The sequence below is a fragment of the Gossypium arboreum genome, chromosome 3 (genome assembly GCF_025698485.1).
Source record: "Gossypium arboreum isolate Shixiya-1 chromosome 3, ASM2569848v2, whole genome shotgun sequence".
Taxonomy (NCBI): Eukaryota; Viridiplantae; Streptophyta; class Magnoliopsida; order Malvales; family Malvaceae; genus Gossypium; species Gossypium arboreum.
Window position 1 is genome coordinate 3930708 of NC_069072.1, and position 10685 is coordinate 3941392.

A 10685-nucleotide genomic window follows, 5' to 3' on the forward strand; every position below is an offset into this window, starting at 1 on the left:
GTTTTAAAATCATTAGTTTTGGTCTACGAAAGTCGAGAAAACGGATTCGGGAGTCGGTTACGTACGAGGAAGGGTTAGCACCCTCGTAACGCCCAAAAATTGGTACCTAATTGATTATCAAGTGTCTTTAATGTCGGAATTTTGAAAGTTTTAAGATACAATCCCCTTAAAAAAAATTACAGTTCACTTGTATCAAATGAATCAAAATATCACATCCAATAAGTTAGGATGCAATATTTTTAAGACATTCGAAACTCAGCTAGCCTTTTTTGAAAATCCCTATCTTGAAACAACAAAACGCCATATCTAGTAAGTTAGGATACAACGCTTTGAAATTCCAAGACAGTTGCTCGTATATTGAAAACCTTAAAAACTTAGAAGGGTGCTTGACTATTCGAATTCAACGAGAAAAGCTGCAACCCAGTAAGTTAGGGCACCACCTTTCTCGAAGCTTCCAAATACCAAGCATTGCCTTTTTTATTTGAAAACTTTGGAATCTCTTTTTTATTGATATGTAAAGAATCATACACATTGTAATATATAAGAAAGAATACTGCAATAATAAAACATGCATCTAAACAATATGTTAGCAAAACATAAAAATCATACGTTAGATACATACATATAATAAATATAGCAAATCTTAACAATATACGTACAAAGCTATACATAGCATATATTGAAGATGAATAAGCAAAACATACAAACATACAAAGTAATAATTAATTTAAAAATGATGCATGATATATAAAAAAAATAGTAATATAATATCAATGTACATGTTCATAAAATACAACATCACATAATAATTGTAAAATAACATTTAATACATAAATGATATATACAATATAAAAATATATAAAAGAATTAGTATATATAAAAATATAAAATAAAGTGAGTAATTGTTAACAAAATATACATACAATACAAAAAATATGATATTTAATAATGATAATTTACAAATTTTAGAATTATAAATAATAGAATGAATAATGTGAAACATAAATAATATAATAGATGATATACGATATACATGATATATAATATAATATATATACATGCATAGAAAATATATATTTGAAAATAAACTATATAAAAGGTTAAATATTATAATATATAAAATACATAATCAAATGTATAAAAGATAGGAATAAATATACATATTTGAAAAATGAAGAAATTAAAATAAAAATGTTGAAAAACTAAGATAGACGAAGAATAAAATAAGAACAAACCACAGAGAGTAAGAACGTAAGAGGGAGAGAAATTTGAGTGAATGCTCTCAAGAATTCTTATTGCTTCCGAAAACTCAAGTGATTTACAATGAATGGAGAGGCCTCTATTTATAGTTAAGCCTCTCCAAATCCAACGGTACAGATCAATTACATCAACGGTTAAGATTAAAGGATATCTACAAATTAAATCTCCAAGATTACAAGATCATATCTTCAAGATTGCATATTATATCTAAGATTGCATATCATATCTAAGATTGTATCATATTTAAGATTGCATATCCTTAAAGATTATATTTCCATATGAGTCAAGCTTATAGATGGACCTTAAATCTTTTCAAGTAATGGGCCATTCTGATTGGGCCAAATTATATGTTTGTAATTTTGTACTGGACTTGGACTTTGTTTTTTTATTTATTTATTGGGGTTTATTATTTTAAATACTGAAATGGGCCGGGCAAAATTGAATGTCTACAATATATAAAAGTAATGAAACAAAACTTTATACAAAAATATTTTGAAATATCATACAATATGTATATATAAATGTAAAATAATACATAATTTTTGATGTAAAAAATATGATAATAATATACAAGTTTTAAAATAATACTCATAATACATAAAATAATATATGAAAAGTAATAATATAGAAAAATAAAACAATTTTTATATTTATAAAAATTTAGAATAAAATAAATAATATATACGAAAAATAATGAATGAAACAATATTATTAAAATAAGTTAATATAAAAAGGGTTTAAGATAAATATATATATAAAATATTGAAATAAATAATAATAATCTAAAAAGAAATAAAGTTAGAAAAAAAATTAGAAAGGATTAAATTAGAATAGAAATAAAATACAGATAAAAATTCAGAATTAAAAAATAAAAAGGTCAAATTAAAATGTGCGCACAAGGAGGGGGATTAAAACGGAAAATATCCCCTTTTAGAATGACATCGTTTATGCGCTTTCTTTTTTTTAAAGAGCTTAAGAACCAAATTAAAATAAAAACAAAATATTTGAGCAAAATTAAAAGATAAAATAAACCTAATTTTAAAGGATAAAAATGCGGAAGGACCAATTGGGCAATTAACCCACTTTACGAAAACACGCGGATCCTCCCCGGGTAATCGGGTCAACACGCAGATCCTGAGCCTTGAAACGACACCGTTTTATGCTTATTGAGTTAAACTAAAACGCCATCGTTTCATTTGGGCTATATAAGCCAAATTCTAAACTTTAAGATCATTTTGCACCCGGTTTAGAGAAAAAAACGAGAGAAATCCTCTGAAATTCTTTCCAGCCCTCTGAGCTCGGCCCTAGGCCGGTCTGCTCCTTTCATCGGACCTCCGTGCTCAGCTTCACGCGCCGTCACCAACTCCGCCACACACGGCGGTCGGGATCCGAAAAGCTTCGCTTTTCTCGGTGAATCTAAAAGGTACTCCTCTCTCCTCTGTTTTTAATGTATTATATGCAGGTTGCTTACAATAAAGTAAAAAATAAAATAAAAGTAGAAAGAGAACAATAGATCACCTTCGTTTTCTCGTGAAATCTTTCTGATATATTATTGCAAAAATATTTGGTGTACAATATCTTTATGGTGTTTTTTTTTCTCTGTGTGTGTGTGTCGTAAGCGTAGTCCCCATTTACAGATTCCTTGAAAGGCTTTATAGCCTTAAACTGACATATTTTAGGAAAGAAATCACAAGATTTCTTTTCCATATCTTGTTCTAATCTGCCTACTAATTTTCTTTCCTTTTTTGCAGGAAAATTGCGAAGATCTCGATGGTAGACTCGTTGGTGTTAATGGAGGCGTGAAATCTGGTGGTGAGGAGTCCTGAGTATGCTGAGAAGTCCATTGATGGCCTCGACAGTGCATTGATGGCCTCGATTCGGGGAGCTGGAGAGACGCTTCCTAAGGCTTCCAGAAAATGTTGCGGCGCTAGGAGGGAAAGGCAGAAACCTTAGGGTTTCCTGCCTCAGTGTAAAAGTTTGGGCCAATTGGGCCACTTAAGTTTTGTAATCGGGTTAAGGGTTTTAGGGTGGGTTTAGTGTATGTGTTGGGCTTCGGGTGTATTTGGGTTACACGGGTATTGGTTATGCGGTTTGTTTAGGCTTGGGCCCCAATGTTTGGACTTTGTAACCTGGACTGTTAAATGGACTTTAAAATAAATATTTATTTATCTATTTTGCCCTTTTAAAGCCCGGTCAAATTTGGGCTATTACACTTTCCAATGCATAGAGTTTGGAATGTTGTAAACAAAAACTGTTTCCACTATTCTTCTTTCTCCCAACTGCTTTATTATCTTTCGGTAAAAGATAAAATTCTCTCGTAAACATTTTTTTCCTCCACAAGATTTTTACATATAATTTATGTTAATATTATTTGAATTATTAATTGGTGTTATTTAGATGAATAGAAACTCTAATCACCATTTCTTATTTATTGTTGTTATTATATAAAATATAGGATTTTGATTTTGATAACAAATTAATAAATACATAATAAATAATAGAAAATAGATACGTATATAATTAATAAATTTCTAATTGTATTAATGTGATTATTATTTAAAATATTTTATTAGTTAAAATATAATTATTAATTACTTATAAATTTATTTTAATATCTTTAATGATAATCTTTAATTTTTTAATTATCATCTCATTATCTCTCCATTTAAACTCAAACACATACAACTTTAGTTTAAATTATATTTAAGGTAACTGAACTTAGTAAATTTATGTTGTAGTCATTGGATTTAGAGGCGAATTCAGGGAGCTGGCAGGGGCCTCGCCCTCCCTAAAATGAAAAAAAAAATTCATTTAAGCCATTTGAATTTTTTAAAATTTTAAATTAGGAAATGTAAAATTACACTTTAATCCTCCTAAAATGATAATATTTTTATTTAATCATTTAGAATTTATAAAAATATAGGCTATATAAATGGTGAAATTATATTTTACTATCGTAAAAATTATAATTTAATTTTGGCTCTTTTTTTTTTTTTGCCTTCACCCATAATTGGATTATTCAAAAGTTTTTATTTAAGTTATTAGGTTATTGAGTTTTTTCTTTTTTAAAGTTTGGCTAACGAGTTTCAAGCGATGATTCGACGATCAATACCCATCAACTAGTAGAAAAACATACATTAGTTTCAAGTCGATTTGATGCCTAGTGTTAGAGATCGAATAAGAAAACTGTTTGGATTTTGGCTCATAAGTTCATGATGTTTAAAATTGTTTTTATGAAAATAAAAAGAACTATAGAAAATAAAATGAATTAGAACTTTTGATTGGTCTCGATGATGAGAGCATAAAAGGTTATACAACAATAATTTTAACGGTCTAATGACTTAAATAAAAATTTATGAATAGTTAAATGAACATTTTATAATTTTTAAAATTGAATAACCAAAATATTTTTAAATACCATAAGTAAATAGTAAATTTTGAAAATAAATAAATAGGTATAAAATATTTAACCGATGATATAATTTTAAAAACAAATAAAATAAAATAAATGTAAATTCTATCAAGCGGTAAATAGATACTATTAAAAGATTTTATAAAAGAATTATCCTAAATTACTAAACACATTTAAAAAATAAAATTACTAGAAATATTAAATTTTAATTAACTAAAAAAATTCAAATGGCTAAAAGACGCACAATAAATTGATAAAAATAATCAAAAGAAAATAAATAAATAAAAAAGGGGAAAAAGATCCAAATGGTAATATAAAAAATAATGAAAGGTGGCCAATACTGGTCCTTGTCATTTTTAACGGGAAGATTGTAAAGTGATAGAGCAAAAAAGGAGCAGCTAAAGCTAATCTGATCTGTCAAATTTTACTTCTTTATTCACTAAGAATGAGTTTTGATGGACGGTGCGTTTACTTGCGGTTAGTGTAAAAACAGCGGTGGCGGTGAGATTAGATACTGTAGCGATACTATAACGTGAGATAAAAAGTAAGCTAAACGCACCGCACCGCACTCAATCGCCCATCCAAACCCACCCTAAGAAGTAAATAATTATTAGATTATTTTAAAAATAAATATATTTATTATAAATTATGTAAAATGATAAAGTTTAAGATTTTTTTTGGATTTTATTAAGTTTAGATAAAATATAAAAATATATTTATAATAATATAAAATATATTTATAATAATATAATTTATTTTGTGACAAGTATGCTTTTTAAATTTTTTTCAAATGAATGATGATATATTATTGGTTTAATATGTGATTTGGTACTTAAGTTTGATATATTTTTTAATGTAATAGTTATGTTATTTTTTATTCAATTTTGGTACACAAAGATAATGATTTTAACTTATTAGTATTTAATTTGGGCTCTAGGATCGACTTAATGAAAGTTGATTACCGATATTATTAGATTTAAATATTTCATAAATTTGTTAATAGAATAAATTTAGTTTTAATTATAAGTTTATTTAATTTGTTAAGTACAATCCCATAAATCATGATTTAATCAGATAAATCAACTCTAAAAATCGAATTAAATATTAAAAATTAATACATTTAATCAAAAATAACATAGGTATCACATTAAAAAATATTAAATTGAAATATCAAATTTCACATTAAGCCTATATTATTTGCAGTTTATCTATACAATATATTAAATGCCCGATTAAGTTAATTTTATTTATTAATCGAGTTCCAATTAAAAATTACCGTATATTCTATATTTTATAAAATATTTTTTATACACCATAGTTTTTTTTTAATATATTTGACATTGTTTAATTTTATAAGAATTAAAGTGTGTGACGAATAAAAAAGAAAAGCAAATAAGGACATTGTACTGTAATCATGATGACACACATAAGCATACCAGCTAAGCTAAGCTTCCAAAATTCTTTTATTTTTATTTAGTATTATAACTTATTTAATCCTTTAATTTTAAAAATATCATTTTAATTTTTATTTAATTTTTTTCTTCTAATCTTTAAACTTGTATTTTATCAAATCATTTCAAAATAGAAAAAATTAATTTTTTTAACTTTTCTAATATGACATATCGTGGATTGTCATGTAAGTAACACATTAGCATTTAATTAATTTTTTTAAAATTTAAAACTTCATAAAAATTATAAAAATATTAAAAATATTTTTAATTATATAAATTTTAAAAAATTAATTAAATGTTGAAATGTTATTAACACGTAATTGTGTTTATACCATATTAACAAAGTTAACAAATATTAATTGTTTCTTTCATTTTGAGGTAAATTGATTAAAATACAAATTTAAAGACTAAAATGAAAAAAATAAATAAAGTACTAAAATAAATAAATAAAGTAATAAAATTTTACAAATGTATTTGTAATAAATACAAATCAAGTGAAATCGTTCGAGTTAAATTAGAAAAATTAATAATGTTAAATTAAAATATTGTACAATATAACTATTTTCATGTTAGAACATACAAATTTGAAACAATATATATTTGAAAACTTTTTAAAGCAAAATTGTATGAACCATATTTTGCCCGGGTCGTATTTTAAAATAATTGAATAAACCAAATTAAAATAAAAGTCCTTTTTTTTAAACAATCCATTTACAATTACAAGGCCAAACAAACCAAAGCCCAAATCAGTACCTAAAATACTACTCCATAGCCCGTTACATTGACCCAAAACACCACAACCCAAATACAATCGTGGCCCAAATTTTAGCAGGCCAAACGAGCCCCAAACACACGGACCCCAAATCAGAAGCTAGGGTCTCTAGCAAACCCTAGTGCCGCAAGCACCCATCGTCAAGCCCTTGCGCCGCAACCCAACGCCCAGTCAATGCGCGATTGGCGCCGTAATCCTCGGGAGTACCTGCAAAAAGGGAAAGAAGAACTACAGAGCACGGCAGAAATAGCAAGATATTGAAAGAAAATACTTACCTAATCTGTAACTCTAAAAACAGTGGCTATAAAAAGCCCCTTTGTAACCTATAAACGATACGGATACAGGTCAGAAATAAAAAGCAAATACAAACAGTTTTTTTCCAAAGAGGTGAATCTTCTATTTTATTTTTTTATTTTTTGTGTTCAAAGCATATATACATACACAAACAGTTTGATAAATAGCTTTAAAACGCGAAAAAGGGTTTTACCTAATTGAGGTTTCTAACCTCCGAGGGTCGCGTACGACGGCATAAAAGACGACGCGTGGGCGCGAAAGCGTGAATCGCCTGATGACGGAGGCTTGGCCAGAGCTCCGAGGGCCCCCTTTTCCTTCCTCTTTCAGAGGATTTTTAATTTTTTTTAAAAAAAACACGGATAGAAATGAAATTTTAAAGTTTTTTTTGTATTTATAAGCTTCCCGAACGATGTCGTTTTGGGGTGATCGTTTAGTGACCAAAACGGCGTCATTTCAAGGCCTAAAGATCCGCGTGTTGACCCGTAACTCGGGGAGGATCCGCGTGTTTTCGATATTTGGGGAAATGTCCCAATTGGTCCTTCCGCTTTTTTTCATTTTTGTAATTAAATCCAATTTATTTTTAATTTGGCCCAGAACTTTGTCTTTCAATTCAATTTAATCTTTAGGGCCATTTTGGGGTAGATACGGAACGACGTCGTTCCTTTGGAATAGGGTATTTTGCCCGATGAGTCCCTCACCTTTTGCGCGCGTTTCATTTAAATCCCAGATTCAGTTTTATTTTTCTAATTTCGCCCCTGTAATTTTATAAAATTTTAAATTTAATCCCATGTGTTTTTTTATTAATTTTATATTATATATTATTTGTTTTATTCTAAACCTATATATTTTATTATATAATTATAAAATTATTTTCACCTGTTATTTATTGTGTATTAATCCTTATATATATATATTAGTTTTATTATTATATTATTTAGTAAATGCTATTTTGAAATTATTATTAAGTATTATATTTTTAAATTTGTATTATTTATTATATTATTATTATATTGTGTATATATTTCATCTTCTATTTTTATTAAAATTATTTATTACATATTTTTTATATTTTGTATCTATTATAAATTGTTTTAAAATTATGTATATCATATGTTAAATGGATTTAAAGATTTTATATATATATATTTTTGTGCATATAATCCCTTTTAAAAAAAATATTATCTATTATATATTTTATTCTCTTAAAAATCTTAATGTTTTCTATTATTTATTTAAAATATTTAACATGTATAATTTTTTAATTGTTTTAATAATAAAAGTTTTTATATATGTTTTAAAATATTTTGTTATATATTATTATATTCTTTTCTTTTAAATTTTTTTACATATATTACTCATTTAAATATGTTAATTATTATATACATATATGTTTTTAAATATTTTTTTACCTTTTTATCAATATTGATTTGGTGTTTTAATTATTCGTATTTGTTTTTTAAGTGTTATTTTGTCACTTTTTATTATTATAAATTTTGATTTCCACTTCTATTTTTATATATTTTTAATTTATTATGAATTGTTTTGTATTTCTGTTTACTAACATTGTATATAGGTTTATCTTTTAGCATAATCATTTTATAATGCGTATGTTTCATTATTTTAGGTTATTTCTTATTTGCCTATATTATTATGAATTGTAACATGTTGTAATTTATTACCTTTGGTATATTTGTCTTGTGATATGTATTAACGCCATTCTTACGCATGAGTCAACGTTTTAAATAAAGAAATTCATTTTTACCAAATTACTCAAAAGTTTTCCAAAATATAAAGGCAATGCTTAATGTTTGGAAGCTTAGGGAAAAATAGTGCCCTAACTTACTGGGTTGCGATTTTTCTCATCGAATTCGAACCTTCAAGTACCCTTCTAAACGTTTTGAGTTTTTAAAATATAAACAACTATTTTCGAGATTTCAAAGCGTTGTGTCCTAACTCACTGGATATGGCGTTTTGTTGTTTCGAAATAGAAATTTCCAAAAGACAAGCTTAGCTTCAAAAGTTTTAAAATATTGCTTCTTAACTTACTGGATGTGATATTTTGACTCGTTTGAAATAAGCGAGCCTAAATTTTTCAATCAAAACATTCTAAATAAAAGAGGATTGTATCTTAAAACTTTCAAATTTCCGACCTTAAAGACACTTGATAATCAATTAGGTACCAATTTTTAGGCGTTACGAGGGTGCTAATCCTTCCTCGTCAGAATCGACTCGAACCCATTTTCTTGATTTCAGAGACCAAAACTAATGATTTTAAACAAAATGATTTATTGGTGATCCAATCACACCTAAAAAGGTTGGTGGCGACTCCCGTTTTCGTTTTTCTTAAAGTAGATTTCCATTTTCCAAAACCCGATTTAAAAATGGTTTCGACAAAAATAATAAAAAAAGGATATTTTAGTATGATAAACTTGAATCATTTATCACTTATTTAGATTCCATAATTATTATTTTAGTAAAATTTTGATATACTTTTTAGATTTTTAAAATTATAATTTTTTGTAATTTTGTTAAAAGAGACCAATTTGCTCATTTTAAAATTGACAGGACCAAATAGTATTTATACTAATCTGTTATTTGAATTATTTGAGTTATTCGAATTGTAAAAATTTAATTCGACTTGAACTCGAAATCCGAAATTTGTTATTCGAGTTGACTCGAATAATTCGAATAACTTGATTCGATTAAGTTGAAATTTGAATTTTTTTTTCAATTTTTTCGAATCGAATCAAATTTTGTTCACTCCTAATTAGATGTAATCATAGTAATCAGCGTGGAGATTAATTATAATAAAAATGTAAAATGATTATTTAAGATACTAGATTAAAATTTCTATATAACTTAATTTATAATTTATTTTAAAATTAAAAAAACTATTAGTAATTAAAAAAACTATTAGTAAAGAGGGTATATAGATATAGCAAAAGAAAAAGAGAAGGCACTTGTGGCATGTTGGTGTTATTGTTGGCTATTGGCCCCTTAATGGGGGTGCATGCATGAGCGCAGACGCAGACACAAGTACATCAAAATTTTGAAGATTTGTGGTAACCTGTCATAGTGGGTCCCAATCTCTCAACAAACATCGGCCAAAGCCTTTTAGGCATCATGTCATCTTTAGAACACCTTTTTTATGAATGAGCACTACACAAGGGGTTATTTTTTTGGGTTAAATTATGCTGTTGGTCCTAATACTTACATAGAATTTGAGATTCAAAGTCAATCTTCCTACTTTTTCAATTTAAAATTTTTAATTTGTTAGTAGTTTCTATTAAAACTTATCAATTTATATGTTTATTTGCCATGTCATATGAAGACAGCACAGCGAAAGTTTAAAAAAAATACTTATAATTTAATGTCTGGAGTGAAATTTTTAATTAAAAATAAAAAAATTAAATTTTTTTAATTCTCTAAATACATAAATTAAATCTCAAATTTTAACACTTTTTTTTTACTCACTATCCAAGCCATCTCAAAATTT

General features: G+C 26.5%; 1 long non-coding RNA gene across 1 annotated transcript; it reads right to left on the minus strand.

Annotated features, from left to right (window-relative positions):
• Nucleotides 1-6775: 6775 nt before the first annotated feature.
• On the minus strand, nt 6776-7212 carry LOC128290233 (uncharacterized). The gene is made up of 2 exons (XR_008279886.1): nt 7171-7212; nt 6776-7102 (listed from the first exon to the last, which is right to left on the minus strand). It is a non-coding gene; the product is annotated as an uncharacterized LOC128290233 (long non-coding RNA).
• Nucleotides 7213-10685: the final 3473 nt, after the last annotated feature.